The 17,194-nt window shown below is 39.2% G+C and overlaps 1 protein-coding gene and 1 pseudogene across 1 annotated transcript in view; both read right to left on the reverse strand.

Annotated features, from left to right (window-relative positions):
* The window catches only part of ZNF618 (zinc finger protein 618), a 208,585-nt gene extending 206,914 nt beyond the window's left edge, over positions 1-1,671 (reverse strand). The window contains exon 1 of the mRNA XM_032306318.1: positions 1,425-1,671. The gene's annotated coding sequence lies outside the window, so the exon portion shown is untranslated. The remainder of the gene's footprint in view (positions 1-1,424) is intronic.
* Positions 1,672-12,375: 10,704 nt separating this feature from the next.
* LOC116570602 lies at positions 12,376-12,799 on the reverse strand (annotated as a pseudogene).
* Positions 12,800-17,194: the final 4,395 nt, after the last annotated feature.

Genomic DNA, 17,194 nt, shown 5'->3' on the forward strand with positions numbered 1-17,194 from the left:
GGTGAAGATAGAGAGAAATTCGGGGTGCTGTGTTAGCCAGGTGGACCAGGAAGGTCCTCTGAGGAGACAATTCATCAGAGACCAGGCAGAAGGGAGGAAACCAACTACGTTCATGGCTATTTTCATTTGTAAAAGGTAGTATTCCAGGGCGCCTGGGTGGCTCAGTGGGTTGAGCCACTGCCTTCGGCTCAGGTCATGATCTCAGGGTCCTGGGATCGAGTCCCGCATCGGGCTCTCTGCTCGGCAGGGAGCCTGCTTCCTCCTCTCTCTTTCTCTCTGCCTGCCTCTCTGCCTACTTGTGATCTCTCTCTGTCAAATAAATAAATAAAATCTTTAAAAAAAAAAAAAAAGGTAGTATTCCAGGTACCCTATGACCCGGCAATTGCACTACTGGGTATTTACCCCAAAGATATGGATGTAATGAGAAGAAGGGGTTGGGGCGCCTGGGTGGCTCAGTGGGTTAAGCCTCTGCCTTCGGCTCAGGTCATGATCTCAGGGTCCTGGGATGGAGCCCAGTGTCGGGCTTTCTGCTCAGCAGGGAGCCTGCTTCCCCCTCTCTCTCTGCCTCCCTCTCTGCCTCCCTATGATCTCATTCTCTGTCAAATAAATAAATAAAATCTTAAAAGAAAAGAAAAGAAGGTCACATGCACCCCAGTGTTCATAGCAGCAATGTCCACAATAGCCAAACTGTGGAAGGAGCTGAGATGCCCTTCAACAGACAAATGGATAGAGAAGATGTGGTCCATATACACAAAGGAATATTACTCAGCCATCAGAAAGGATGAATATGCAACTTTTTCATCAACACGGACAGGACTGGAGGAGATTATGCTGAGTGAAATAAGTCAAGCAGAGAAAGGCAATTATTATATGGTTTCACTTATTTGTGGAACATAAGGAATAGCATGGAGGAAAAGGAAGGGAAATATCAAGGCAGAGATATCAGAGAGGGAGAGGAACCATGAAAGACTTATGGACTCTGGGAATCAGACTGAGGGTCTCAGAAGGCAGGAGTCTGGGAGATGGGTGAGCCCTGTGATGGGTATTAAGGAGGGTACGTACTATAGGGAGCACTGGGTGTTCTACACAAACAATGAATCATGGAACTACAGCAAAAAAACTAATGATGTACCATACAGTGACTAACATAATTTTTTTTAAAAAAGGTGGTATTCCATGATCAAATAAATTTGGAGAATGCAAATTCAGCGTTCGTTGACAGTTCCCTTCCTAAGCCTTTTTCGGGGGGTTTTATGGTGCCTACTGGCCACAAACGTCTCCAGGAGGGAAATACAGTTTGCACACCTCCCCACGTTTCTGAGCATGGCCTCCTCCATCCCAGAGTCTCTTGCAGAACCACTGTTCCTCAGGGCAGAGAAATGCTGGGCTGGGAACCTCAGAGGATGGGAAACAGGGATCCTTACCAGCTGGTGGTGTGGTTTCGCTGGAAGCAGGCGCTGGCATTCTCACACCCCAGCCTTCTGCGCTCTGGGTTCAGAAGCCACACGAGGGTGATGGCTGTGTTCCAGCCAATAGGCATCTGTTTCCTGAAGAGAAGGGGAGCCTGCCTCTGCCAGCTCTTCGAGTGTGCCTGTGCAGGGTGTAGCAGCGAGAGGCAGCCGAGCTGAAGTTAGCAAATGTAAAACATGCAGCCTTAGAGACCAGCCCAGCTTCACCACCCACTGATGGCGCAAAGACAGCTGTGTGGGCCAAACACAAGGCGAGGGAAAGAGGGGAATCCCCTCGTCTTGGAACTTCCATTTTTTTTTTTTAAGACTCGCCTTTTCTTCCGAGAAAACATGTGGCCTGGGCGGAAGGAGGGACTTGGGAGTCTCGATGGCCACAGCAGGCTCTCTGGGTGACCTTCACCAAGTCACATTTCCTCTGGGCCTCAGTAGCCTTGTCGGTGGAACGAGAGGTCTCAAGGCTCCCCATGATGGGAGGTCTCAAGTCTCCCCATGACCCAAGTCTATGGGGAATGGCAGGTAGTGGGGCAGGGGGTTTCTCAGGCAGTTCTTCAGTCTGACCAGAGTTGACACATCTAATAAATGTAATTAACCACAAGACTAATAAGAGCAACAAGGGAAACTCCACTTCGGAGCTCAAGTCTGTGATCTTCGTATACATTATTTCACATAAAATAGAAACTATTCTGTGAGGTATCCACTATTATGAGCTCCAAGTTTACAGGTGAGGAAGCAGGCTCAGAGAGGGAAAGTCAGTTGCCCAAGGTCACACAGCATTAAAGTGATTGAATTGTTATTTCATCCCCAAATCCTATGCTCTTGGAGCATTCGGTCCTAAGCCTTGGCTCACCGGTCTTGCTGAGGGAGCCAGGTGGAAGGAGTAGGAGGAAGGCTGCCAGCTCTTTCTCAATCCATGCCAAAACCTCAGTCCCTCTGGCTTCTCACTAGTCACGGACAAGGTTTTTGCCAGCTGTTGGTGAGCACTACTTAGGCAGAAAAAGCAGATTAGGTTAGGATGTCCCAGGCACAGAGATGAGCCTCATTCCTTCGTGAATACTTGTTGAATGAGCGAGTGGTATTGGGAACAGGAGGCAAAACGAGATTTCATCCCAAATTTTCACAGGTTAGTAAGGGGTTTACTGCATCTGGCCAAGTGCGAGGGCCTCAGCTACAAACCAGGTATCTCCCTGGGCTAGTGGAAGGCCAAGTCTGACGGAAGAAGATTCAGGTCCAGAAGCAGTTAATACTGTGGGTGATGAATCGCTTGGCTGTGTTCCGGGCAGGGGGGTCGGTGAGGATGGAAGCTGCGAGCGGTAAACTGGGCGTGGCCACGTTCGCCCTTCTCAGGGGCATGGTGGGACCTAAAGAGGAGTGGTGGTCAGTTGTCAGCAAAACAGACAATGGGCGCGTCTGGATGGCTCAGTGGGTTAAGCCTCTGCCTTCCGCTCAGGTCATGGTCTCAAGGTCCTGGAATCAAGCCCCGCATAGTGCTCTCCGCTCAGCAGGGAGCCTGCCTCCCCCCACCCCCACGCCTGCTTCTCTGCCTACTTGTAATTTCTGTCAAATAAATAAAATCTTAAAAACAAAACAAACACATACCAGAAAATGGAACCAGAGAGGCCGGGGGGCAGCGTGGAGCCCATGTGCTCAGGGACCCATGTCTGATCCCCCGGCAGAGGGAATGGAAGCCTAGATCCGTGAGACGAGGGCAACTCAACACACAGATCGTTCCTGACTGTCTGGGGCTTTCGAGGGAGCTTTTTTTCCAGCCCGAGAAAGACGCACATGGGCTGCAGCTCCCCAGACACCCAGACAGCCTGGCAGTCTTCTCGCATCGTCTATTTATACCGTTTATAATAGCCACGATGCAGTCTCCCAGAGCCTGGGCCAGCCCTTCGTGAGCCATCCCCTGGATTTCCCTCCACGTGGAGCTGACAGAACACGGGTTTCTGAAGTATTAAAGACCGAACTTAGTTGGGTGGCAGCCTAAGCATGATTTAAAAGAAATATTATTGGCAAAAGTCCTCCATGTCTAGTGTTAAAAAAATCAGCAAAAATGGCAAAAAAGTAAAAATCATTTTAAGCCTCCCACTAAAGCTCCTGAATCTTAGTATTTTATTGTACAGCCTGACAAATACTTTCTACACTTATATACAATACAGATATGTAAGCAGCAAGCTTTTAAAAACAATGAAGTGGGGCGCCTGGGTGGCTCAGTGGGTTAAAGCCTCTGCCTTCGGCTCAGGTCATGATCTCAGGGTCCTGGGATGGAGCCCCGCATCCGGCTCTCTGCTCAGTGGGTAGCCTGCTTCCCCCTCTCTCTCTGCCTGCCTCTCTGCCTGCTTGTGATCTCTTTCTGTCAAATAAATAAATAAAATCTTAAAAAAAAATAAAAACAATGAAGTAAGATTCTATGTGCTGCCTGGTTTGGTCCATTTACAGCTGTGTCATGAACCTGTCTCTAGGTCAATAAATATGTGTTTTAACATTTTAATGATAGTATAATATTTCATTACATGGATATGCCATCCCCTTATGGTATGGTACATATGAGACAATATATGGTATATCAGAATATGCCAAACCTTTATTAAATGGAATATATATATGCGCCAATATACATATATATCAGATATATATATATGTATATATACACACACCAAACCTTTATTATTGATCATTTAGGTTGTTTCTGATATTTTCATTGACAGAGATAATATTGTGAAGAGCTTCTTGAACATTCCTTGTTATGAACCTTACTGAATATTTTTTAAATGGAATTGCCACATCAGAATTATGAACATTTTAAGAATTCACCGAACTAGGAGCACCTGGGTGGCTCAGTGGGTTGGGCCTCTGCCTTCAGCTTGAGTCATGGTCTCAGAGTCCTGGGATCGAGCCCTGCATTGGGCTCTCTGCTTGGCGGGAAGCCTGCTTCCCCCCATCTCTCTGCTTACTTGTGATCTCTGTCAAATAAATAAATAAAATCTTAAAAAAAAAAAAGAATTCACCAAAATAACTTCCAAATTCACCTCTACTCTATCCCAAACCATCGTTCTGGCTTAAATTTTCTCTTCTCCAGGGCGCCTGGGTGGCTTCAGTGGGTTAAAGCCTCTGCCTTCTGCTCAGGTCATGATTCCAGGGTCCTGGGTTTCAGCCCCATATCGGGCTCTCTGCTCAGCAGGGAGCCTGTTTCCCCCTCTCTCTCTGCCTGCCTCTCTGCCTACTTGTGATCTCTGTCTGTCAAATAAATAAATAATTTTTTTTTTTCTCTTCTCCACACATTACCCGGTGGATAGTATGACTCATTTGAACTCTTGACCAGTGTGCAAGATGAAAACTGATACCTCCTTCTTATGTCAGTCTTTGATAAATCGAGTTGAGAATCTTTTCCTGTGCTTTCTGGCCACTCCTGTTTATTCGTAAATCTGCCTATAGCTGTCCATGTTTCTACTGGAATGTTCAAGTTTTCCCTATTGATCTTTGGGTCTTTATTTTGACTCTATTCATTTTTTTTTAAAGATTTTATTTATTTATTTGACAGACAGAGATCACAAGTAGGCAGAGCACCAGGCAGAGAGAGAGGGAGAAGCAGGCTCCCCACTGAGCGGAGAGCCCGATGCGGGGCTTAATCCCTGGATCCTGAGATCATGACCTGAGCCAAAGGCAGAGGCTTTAACCCACTGAGCCACCCAGGCGCCCCTCTATTCACTTTTTTAATGCAATTTTTAAATTACTGTGTGGCCAAGTCTTTTTTTTCCCCTATGCTTTGAAGAGCTTTTTCTATTTCAAGATTATATAAATATTTCTCTGCATTTTTGCCTAATTGCTCTATCTCCTTGATATTTAAATCTTTGATGCTCCTGGGATTCATTTTGGTGTATGATATGACTTAGGCATCTTTTTTTCCTCCAAAATGACTAGCCAGTTGTACCACCATTTATCAAATAACCCTCTTTTTCCTTTGAATTTGAGATGTCCCCTATGGTACATCCTAAATTGGTACATACCCGAAGTGTTCTGGGGACTTTCTATTGTTTCAATAATGGACCTATTTATTCTAGTCTCAGAACTACGTTATTTTCATACAGCAATTTTTAAAAAAAGATTTCATTTATTTATTGGACAGATAGAGTGAAAGAGCACAAGCAAGGGGAGCAGCAGAGGGAGAGGGAAAACAGGTTCCTTGATGCGGGACTCGATCCCAGGACCCTGAGATCATGACCTGAGCCGAAGGCAGAGGCTTAACTGACTGAGCCACCCAGGCGCCCCGATACTGCAGATTTGTAATACATAGTCACCTTTAATCAAACAGACCCAACACTCACACACTGTTCTTCTCCTTGAGATTTTGTTTTGCTCTTCTTGCCTATTTTTTAAAAATCAAATTTAGTTCTCCATAAACACTTTAAAATAATTTTATCAAGTTCAATATTAATAGCATTATTTTGACAGAGCTATGTTAAAGACACAGATTAACTTGGGGAGCATTAACAATATTGAACCCTCTCATTTAGGATAATGATACAGCTTCTGTCAATCCTCAATCTAGTTCTAGTCTTCATATATGTTCTGCATATATTTATAAAGTTTGAATGGTCTTTGCTATAAAGGAAAAGTATATATAGGGGTATATCAATATAAATGTTGATTCACACACAAACACACAGACACAATCCCATTTTTATTTAGCAATAGATTTTTCTTAGCAAATGCGTGACGTACTCTGAATTTTTTGTTTTATTTTCTTGTCTTTCCCATGTCAGTACATCACCACCAAAGAGTGATGATTCTAACTATCCATCTGAAATATTTATAAGTCTCAGCAGAGCTGATATTCCGTACCTGGTAGTTATCGGTCTGATCTACCCATCTTTAAATTTGGAAATACTTCCCTACCAATTGGTAAGGAGCGTATCCCTAACAGCAAGGTACAGAAAGCCAGTTAATGCTAGAGATTCCAATGTAACTCCATTAATTCAAGCCAATGGCTGCAGCATTGACAAGCCATGGGCAGTGGGTCTCCCATCAGAGTGACATCTGAGCCATTCATGTCGCCTTCCATGCCAGTCTGGCCAGTTTCATGGAAGGCAGCAAGGCTTCCTGGCACATTCTCTGAGAAGCACTCCGTACTTTAGAAGTGGTTCTCAACCTGTGGGTTGGTGACCTCTGGAGGTCTCTGAGACCCCTTTAGGAATCTCTGAGGACAAAAACAAATGATACCAATGTATCATTTGCCTTTTCTGCTCTTTTCCCCATGAGGGTGAGTGGAGTTTTCTAGAGGCGACGTGATGTGTGATATCACAACAGATTGAACCCAGAAGCAGACCTCGGCATCCAGCTGAATTCTATTAAGCCTTACATTAAGGAGATTTGCAAAAATCTAAAACAATGGTGGTACCCTCTCACTATTTTTTTTTTCTTTTTGGAAAACAATTATTTTCATAAACTATTTTATGATAACCTTCACCAGGTTATTACTGTTATTTTTAACCAAATAAATAAAAAAAAGAAAAGTTCTCAGTTGTAAATTTTTTTTTAAAGATTTTATTTATTTATTTGACAGACACAGATCACAAGTAGGTGGAGAGGCAGGCATAGAGAGGGGGAAGCAGGCTCCCTGCTGAGCAGAGAACCCGATGCGGGGCTTGACCACTGAGACCATGACCTGAGCTGAAAGCAGAGGCTTAACCCACTGAGCCACCCAGGCACCCCTTGGTTGTAAATTCTAATAGCATAAACATCTGATAGATACCACCCACATAAACAAAAGACCTAAAGTTGCCCTAATTTTTAACTCTGTAAAAGGCTCATGAGACCAAAAGTTTGAGAACCACTGTTTTGGGAGAATTCATTATTTATTATTATGCCCAAATTATGTAATTGCCCCTCGTCTAAATATTTCAAATCTTACATTCCTCTTACAGTTAGTGTGCTATAATTCTTTGTATAACTTATCGTGTTGCAGCGTTCTGATGTTTATAAACTGAAGAATAAGACATTAAAAAAGAAACCCAGAGTGAAGATATCGTAGAGTCTGGATAAGTTTCTTCATGTTCTCTTAAAATATTATAAACATGAATCTTCTGACTGTGGAAGACCAAGAAGAAATGTTAATCATGAACCACTCCAGCAACAACTTCTTACACTAAATGGAAACCAAAACTCGGGGCATCTTTTGATACCGCGTAAGAAACAAAGGAAAATAAAATGAAGAAGTCATATAAACGGCATGAAAACAATGCAGTTACTCCAATAAAAATAACCTGAGTGACTATAGTTAGCATGTAAATGTTGCTCAGATGACCAGCGTGCAAACGTACAGAACTAAACGTTGGAAGTGTGATACTTTCACCAAATGGCAATTATGTTCTGTTAAAACTCATGGTTTAAATAAAGAAAAGTTCTTCTCCTTGATGAGGAAAATTGTAAGAATGTTATAAATCAGTTTTGCATAAAAAACATGGCCTATAGCAAAAACTTCTGAAAAATGTATCACGATATTGATAAAGCACATGAAAAGCATCTAGAAAATACCATCCATGTGGTTAAAACTAATTGAACATTGTCAAATATAAAATATTAAATAGAACTTTTAAAAAGAGCGATATCAATATGGGTTTACCATAACACTCTAAATTTATGAACTTGTTTGTTGCAAAATATTTATCTGCCGGTATGAGAAAACAAGTTTTTGGAAAATGTATAAATCAAGGCAGTAAAATTTCAATCATTATTGATGAAGCTTCAACTGTTTCATATAAACTAGTTTTAATAATTTACTTAAAATGTGAAATTCAAGACTTTGAAGATAATTTAATGGCTTTTGTTGATCTCACGAAGCAGGAAGGAACAACATCTGAAATAATTTATCAAAATTTATTGTTGACACATGAGAAAAATGGTTTCAATGAAAAATATTTTCATGAAAACCTTATTGGATTTTATACAAACTGCCTATGAATAGCAAGGGACACAGCCTGCAGTTACAGCCAAAATTTAGGACAATTTCTGAATGTTTTAATTTGGCACTGTCCAAGTCACTGAATTCAATTATCCTTGAATGATGCAATAAAATACATAAAGTAAGTAAGTAATTATAAATGTTTTCTTAATTTATTACCGTACATCATGTAATGTCAGGAAAAATTTAGAATCCGTCTGAGGATTCGGGTATTGAGACCATGAAAATTAGACTGGTTGGCCAGAATGCTAGGATTACAAAAGCGATTTGAAATTCATTTCAAGTTGATCAACTGAACAAAAATTATGACGCGAAGCAAATGGTTAACAATTCCTCTTTTTTAAAAAGAGATTTTAGGGACGCCTGGGTGGCTCAGTCAGTTAGGCTGCTGCCTTCGGCTCAGGTCACAACCCCAGGGTCCTGGGATGGAGTCCTGCACTGAGTTCCACATCCAGCTCCTTGCTTGGCAGGGAGCCTGCTTCTCTCTCTGCCTCTGCCTGCCACTCGTCCTGCTTGTGCGCACCCTCTCTCTCTCTCTATTTCTGACTGACAAATAAATAAATAAATAAAATTAAAAGAGATTTTGCTTTGAGCTAATTCATTCATTATCAATGATGTGTTTAGCTTAATAGAAAGTTTTATGAAGTATAGGGGATAATTAATGCCCCCAGATTAAAACTTAATTTAAATATATAAAATCAAAGAAAAATGGAGATTTTATAGAAATAAAGTATAGTCTTTTAAACAAGGTAAAGGATTAATTCAAAGAGAAAATATATTAAATTGATAAATTATCAGAAATGTGTTTATTGTTTAACAAGTAATATTTTAACTTCATTTACCTTATTTTATTTTTCTTTAATAGATTGTATCCTTTAATTTACTAAATTATTAATGTTGCTTTGGCCATTATTTGACCAAAAATAGTGTTTATGAAGCCCATGGATTAAAAATAAATGAAGATTAATAAATGATTTTTATAACTAAATGCAGCATTATAGAAAACAAGTTTGTGGCTTATTTAATAATAGAAGTTAAATATATAAAATCCCAAATATTCTATAGGCAAAATAATTCAGCAGAAGCTGAGATGAGTCACAACTGTGTACAGTATTTTGGACCATGTTTTTAGGAGCACCCTGGTGGTTCAGTCAGTTAAGCACCTGCCCTTGGCTCATTTCATGATCCAGGGTCCTGGAACCAAGCCCTGCATCAGGCTCCCTGCTTAGCAAGGAGTCTACTTCTCACTCTCCCTCTGCTCCCTACCCCTGCTTGTGGTTTCTCTCACAAATAAATAAAATCTTTAAAAAAAAAAAAAAAAAAAAGACATGCTTTTAACCAAGTCAGTCACTGACTGCCAATTAATGGTAAATTGTGTAAAGAATTTGGTCCAATTCATGTGTCAGATTGTAGCTCAGAGAGAGCATCATTTAATTAAATGGTTGTGTTTTACAACATTGCACCAATAGTTTCTAAAATTCAGCAAATGGTTTGGAAATTATTACAATTGTCTATCTTTTTTTTTTTAATTTTATTTGACAGATAGAGATCACAAGTAGGCAGAGAGGCAGGCAGAGAGAGAGGAGGCAGCAGGCTCCCCACTGAACAGAGAGCCCGATGCGGGGCTTGTTCCCAGGACCCTGAGCTGAAGGCAGAGGCGTTAACCCACTGAGCCACCCAGGCACCCCGACAATTGTCTATCTGATTAAAAAAATATTTACTTATACCCTCTATTAATTGGCAATTTTATATCTTAGTTTCCTTAGAAAGTGAAAGGGACTAAATTTTGATGTTTTTAATGAATGTGTTGGTTTATGTTACTATCTCATTGTTAAATATTTTATTTTATTTTATTTATTTTTTAAAATGTTTTATTTATTTATTTGACAGAGAGCACAAGTAGGCAGAGAGACAGAGAGAGAGGAGGAAGCAGGCTCCCTGCCAAGCAGAGAGCCTGATGCGGGACTCGATCCCAGGACCCTGGGACCATGACCTGAGCTGAAAGCACAGGCTTAACCCACTGAGCCACCCAGGCACCCTCATTGTTAAATATTTTGAATATCGCCCATGCTTCTGGTACAGTTTATTATCTAATCATGTTAGGAACACTTATATAACGAAGTCAAGTAACATTGATGATAGAGGACCTTGTCTTCTTTCTGATTTTAATTACAATGTTTCTAGTGCTTTGCCATTAAACATAATGCCAACATTTGATTTGATATAGGTTGAAAAAATAATTGTATAAGTATGATCTCAGATACATAAAGAGTTTAATATGGTTTCCCATCTTTGACATTAATATGATTAGTTATAATAATGACTTTTAATATCGAATTGACCTTCTAGTCTCATAATGAGCCTATTTGGTGGTGATATTATTTTTTTAAGGTACATCTGGATCCAATTGTGCTTTTATTTTTTTTAAAGAAATTTTATATCCATAACCCAAAGCATGACTGGTTATTTGTTTTCTTTTCTACGTATGTGTATATTTTATCAGACTTGAGTTTGAAAGATCTACTGATGAAGCAAGATAGATTTAATGCCTTTTTGGTACAATTCTCTGACAACCATCTTGAATTCAGCTGTGATTTGTAGTCTATGCACATTTTCTATTTCTTTTTGTATCCATTTTGGGGATACATAGTCTCATAAAATAATCTAGTTCTTTCACATTTTAATTTTTGAAGCATAGAGCACTTGCTAATTTCTATGTAATATGTGCTTATAAATAACATTTTTCCTTCTAGACCTTTGATTCAAACTGCCTTATTATTCCCAATATTGTAAATTTTTGTATTGAGATAAAATTCACATATCATAAAATTCACCCTTTTTAAAATGAACCATTCACTGATTTTTAATATAGTCACAGCGTTTACAAGAATTGCTACTATGTAATTCCAGAATATTTTCATCACTGCAAAAAGAGATCTGACACCCACTAAACTGTCACTCCCCATTGTCCCCTCCCCCTCAGCCCTTGGCAGCACTGATACACTTTCTGTCTCTATGGATTTGTCTAATCTGGACGTTTCGTACAAATGGGATCACACAATATGTGGCCTTTCATGTCTGGCTTCTTTCATTCAGTATAATATTTTCAAGATTCATCCACATTGTAAAATGTATTAGTATTTTATTCCTTTTCATGACTGAATAATATTCACCCTCGACGAGAGTTTGGGTTGTTTCCATTTTCTGGCCATTATGTATAATGCTGAACATTCATGTACAGCTTTTTTGTGTGAACGCATGTTTTCAATTCTTTTGGGCATACACTTAGAGGTGGAATTGCTGGGTTGTATGGGAACTCTATGCTTATCCTTTTGAGTAACTACCAAACTGGTTTTCAAAACAGCTTTATCATTATACATCACTTCCAGAAATGTATGAGAGTTCCAACTTCTCCACATCCTTGTTAACACTTTTCATTGTCTATTTAGGGTCATCCTGGTGGGTATGGAGTAGTAGCTCATTGTAGTTTTTATTTATAATTCCCTAAAACGTGTATTCTTTGGAGAAATGCCAATTCACATCCTTTGCCTATTTGGTTATCTTCATTTGAGTTATCTGTCTTTTCATTATTTTTTCATTATTATTATTATTATTATTATTATTATTAGTTTAGTAATCTCTATACCCAGTGTGGGGCCTGAACTTACAACCAGAGACCAAAAGTTGCATGCTCCACCAACTGAACCAACTAGGTACCCTTCCTTTTTATTGTTAAGTTATAGAAGTTCTTTATATATTCTGATACAAGGCCATTATCAGATACATGATTATCACATGATTTACAAATATGTTCTTCCATCTTGTGGGTTGCCTTTTCAATTTCTCGATAGTGTCTTTCAAAACATAAAAGTTGACGAAATTTTTGGAATATGAAAATTGATTAACCTGTTTTCTAATTAACTAACCTGTTTTCACCATCAAAACTTATGATCTTGGTCTTTCTTTCTTGCCTTTGTTCAAGGCCAAGAAAAACGCTGGCTACACTGACAACCTTAAAGTGAACTCCAGGAACGTCACCTACAGCACAACCTTTGCGATCAAATCCAGCAACCAGAACTTCATCATTTTCCTCACTAAAATTCAAACAACCATCATTGAGTACAAAGGCTGTGATTTTTTTGCCACTCTTGGTTAGCTGGACCCTGACACATTTCCTGATGGCAGAATCTGTTTGGCTCTACCCCTATTTTTTTCCAGCACAATTCCCTTTGTATGGGAAGTGTCTTCAAAAGGGTTGGTCTTCAGGGCTATGCCCAAATGGGCTTTCTTGTACTGTTTATAATGATACTTTGATCTCATCGGTGGCCACAGAGCTTCCGGCGGTACAAATACCTTGACACTTGCCCATCCTGCTGGAGCCATGGGCCTGAGCAAAAGATGAACTTAAATTTTGATAAAATTTATTGACTTTTTCCCCCTTTGGTTGCTTGAGATTTAGATGTTCTATCTAAGAAAATAATGCTTAATTAAAAAATCACAGCTATTGAAACTTAGTTTTCTTCTAAGAGTTTTCTAATTTTAGTCTCTGTTTTACCTGTGATCCACTTTGTGAAGTAGATCTATATGGTACGAAGTAGGGCTCCAACTTTATTCTTATGGATGTGGACAGCCACTTATTCCTGGATAATTTATTGAAAAGACTATTTGTTCCTCATTGACGTTTCTTAGCACCCTGTGGGAAACCAGTTGACTATAGGTGTATGGGTTTATTTCTGGACTCTCAATTCTATACCACTGATCTATATGTCTCTCCTGATGCCACTACCATGATGTCTTGATTACTGCAGCTTTGTCCTCAGTTTTAAAATTGGAAAGTAGGAGGCTTCCAACTTTGTTTTTCCTTTTCAAGGTTGTTTGGCTATTCTTAAACCCTTGTATTTTCATGTGAATTTTAGGATCAGCTCGAGAATTTCTGAAGGAAAAGAAAAAGGTAGCTGAAATCTTTTTTTTTTTAAGATTTTATTTATTTATTTGACAGTGAGAGAGAGAGAGAGATCACAAGTAGGCAGGAGTGGGGGATGCAGGCTCCCTGCTGAGCAGAGAGCCCAATGCGGGGCTCAATTCCAGGACTCTGAGATCATGACCTGAGCTGAAGGCAGAGGCCTAACCCACTGAGCCACCCAGATGCCCCAAGGCAGCTGAAATTTTAATGTGTCAGAGATTTTTCAAAGCCCAACACATATCTCATTCCCCAGGTTCTTTTATTAAGCTTTTTTGTTTTGTTTTTGTTTGGTCCAACTATTTTCCACTACCTCAGGGAGCCAGAAAGTTTAAAAATTGCCTGTAATTGTTTTTGACAAACACCTCTAGGGAAGAGAGTTCTTGCGTGGGGCAAGCACTGAATCAGGTCAAAGACAGTCCTGAACATGGACTTTTCCAAGCACTCACCTGATGGGGCAGATCATGAAAAGTGAGTGGGAATAGGCTTTAAAGTAGGTATAGTACTGCTCTGCTCCATCTTTAGCCATCAGGCTACTGGTTTTTACCCCAAAGGTAGTCTGTTAGTTTTCAAGACTAATGCAGAGCTGGAGAATGGAAGATCAGATTAAAGCAATTAAAATGCCACACAGTTTTCTGTTCTTACTGGGATTCAGCTGTTTTTCTCGAACAAACACTTCCCACATAACTGCAAGCCTTTGGTGAATTTCCAGAGTTCTGAAAAAATTGGTTCTGACCACTTTTGCCAGTTCTCTCATTATTTTTATGAAGGAGCAAATTTCTGGATGTCCTTGCCTTGACATTTTCATTGACATCACCCAAATAATGTTAATTTAGCTTTTCTTTCTTATCTCTCTCTAACCCTTGATTAGTTTTGCCAGAACTTTGTCTTATTGTTACTATTTTTTAAAACCAAATATAGGCTTTCTTAATTCTTGGTTTCCTTTTTTTCCAATTCATCAAATTTAACCTTGTTAATTCTTTTCTCTTTCTTTAGGAAAATCCATTAAATTTCCCTTCTTTACTTCCTGAAACATTTAGTTCATTTATTTTGATTCTTCTTTGTTTCATAGTAAATAACATTAAAAGTTATGAATTATTCTCTGAGCATTACCTTAGCATCTCATAAGTTTGATACAGTGTTATCATAATTATTTTCCAGCCTGTAGTTGCAATGTTATTTTGTTTTTGACTTAAGCTTTATTTATGAGGGCATTTTTAATTTTCCAAGTGATGTTTATTTATTATTTTGCAATCCATTTCTTATTTTATTACATTACAGTATATGAATGTATCAGTGAAATCCTACTTCTATAGGATTAATTTTTTTTTCTTGGTAACCTATGAGATCATCAATTTAAAAACTGTTCTGAGAATAATGTGTGCATAGAATATTCTATTCATTTTTCTCTCTCTCATCTATCATAATTAAATATAATATTCAGTTCCTCTATTTCCTTCTTTGATCCATCAAAGACTGAGAATTGTTTCTTTTAAATCAATTTTATTGATTTAAACAAAAACTAATTTGTGTATAAATTACATACATTAAAATGTATTCATTTTAAGTGTACCTTTTGATTAGTGTGACCCATGCTCCAGTCAGGAGAGAGAACATTTCCATCATTCCAAAAAGCTTCCTTGTGGCCTTTCCAATTCATCCTCTTCCCTCTCCCTTCAAAGTTGGTCCTAGACTGAAACTCTTCCATTTCTTGTTACCAGAAATTAGATTTGTCTCTTCAGAATTTCATATAAGAGGTCAAATGGAGATTATACTCTTTTGTGTCTGATTTCTTTGGTTGGCGTAGTATTTTGAGATTTCTTCAAGTAGTTGCTAGTATCACTAGTTCATTTCTTTTTGTTGCTGAGTTGTACTTCATTGTATGGATATACCACAATTTGTTTATCCACTCACCAGTTATTGGGCATTTGGATTTTTGCCAGTTTGGGTTATTACAAATAAAGCTGCTATAAATGTCTGTGTACAAGTCTTCATGTGACACATGAGTTCATTTCTCTGGGTTGTATTCTTTTTTTGAAGATTTTATTTATTTATTTGACACAGATAGTGAGAGAGGGAACAGAAGCAGGGGGAGTGGGAGAGGGAGAAGCAGGTTTCCCACTGAGCAGAGAGCCCAGTGTGGGGCTCCATGTGGGGCTCCATCCCAGGACCCTGGGATCATGACCTGAGCCAAAGGCAGAAGCTTAACAACTGAGCCACCCAGGAGCCCCTCTCTGGGTTGTATTTTAAGTGAAGAGTTAACTGTATAAGAAACTGCTAAACTTGTTTCCATAGTGGCTATGCATTTTACATTCTCATCAGCAACATGGGAGTTTCAGTGGTTTCACATTCTCACTGATAATCAGTGTTTAAAATTTGGGCCATTAAAATGAATGTGTAGGGGCTCCCTGCTCAGCAGAGAGCCTGCTTCTCCCTCTCCCACTCCCCCTGCTTCTGTTCCCTCTCTTGCTGTGTCTCTGTCAAATAAATAAATAAAATCTTTAAAAAAAAACCTTAAAAAAATGAATGCATAGTGATATCTCACTGTGGTTTTGATTTCCATTTCCCAGATGATTGATGATGTTTGTACACTGACACTTTAAACATCTTTTGTGAAATCATGTTTCAATCTTTGCTCATTTTAAAAGTTGGGTTTTTTCCCTTTTATACATAAGTTGTGAGAATTCTGTATTCTTTTTTCTTTTTTTAAATTTTAAGTAGGCTCCACACCCCACATGTGACTTGAACTCATGACCTGAGATTAAGAGTTGCATACTCTACCAGCGGCTTCAATCAGGTGCTCCACTTTGTATATTCTTTTTAAAAATATTTTTATTTTAATTTTTATTTTATTTATTTTTTTAAGATTTTATTTACTTATTTGACAGACAGAGATCACAAGTAGGCAGAGAGGCAGGCAGAGAGAGAGGGGGAAGCAGGCTCCCTGCTGAGCAGAGAGCCTGATGCGGGGCTCGATCCTAGGACCTTGAGATCATGACCTGAGCAGAAGGCGGAAGCTTTAACCCACTGAGCCACCCAGGTGCCCCTCTTTTTTAAAAATATTTTTTATTTTTAAAAAATTTTTAGATTTGTAAAAAATTATTTGAGAGTGATACAGAGACAGAGACAGAGAGAGCACAAGCAGGGGGAGAGGCAGAATGAGAGGGAGAAGCAGATTCCCAGATCAGCTGGGAGCCCAACATGGGGCTCCATCCCAGGACCTAGAGATCATGAACTTAACTGAAGGCAGATGCTTAACCCACTGAGCCACCCAGGCTCAGTACTTTATGTACACTTTATATATTCTTTTTCTTTTTTAAGATTTTATTTATTTATTTGACAGACAGAGATCACAAGTAGGCAGAGAGGCAGGCAGAGAGAGGAGGAAGCCCTACGCAGGGCTCGATGCCAGGACCCTGGGATCATGACCTGAGCTGAAGGCAGAGGCTTAACCCACTGAGTGACCCAGGTGCCCCTACTTTATATATTCTTGATACAGGTTTTTGTCTGATAGAGGTCTTGATTACCATAGCTGTATGTCTTAAAATTTGATAGATTGATTCCTTCCACTTCCTTTTTCAAAATTGTTTCAGCTATTCTAGTTTCTTTGCCTGTTCAGATACATTTTTTAAAAGTCCTGTGTATATCTAGAAGATCTTATTGGGATTTTGATAGAAATTTCAAAATTTCATATCAGTTTGGGGGAGAATTGATATTATGTTGGGTCTTTCAAAACATGAACATAATATGTTTCTCCATATATTTAGATCTTCTTTGATTTCTTTCATCAGCGTTTTATAGTTT

The sequence above is a fragment of the Mustela erminea genome, chromosome 12 (assembly GCF_009829155.1).
Source record: "Mustela erminea isolate mMusErm1 chromosome 12, mMusErm1.Pri, whole genome shotgun sequence".
In the NCBI taxonomy this organism is placed as follows: Eukaryota; Metazoa; Chordata; class Mammalia; order Carnivora; family Mustelidae; genus Mustela; species Mustela erminea.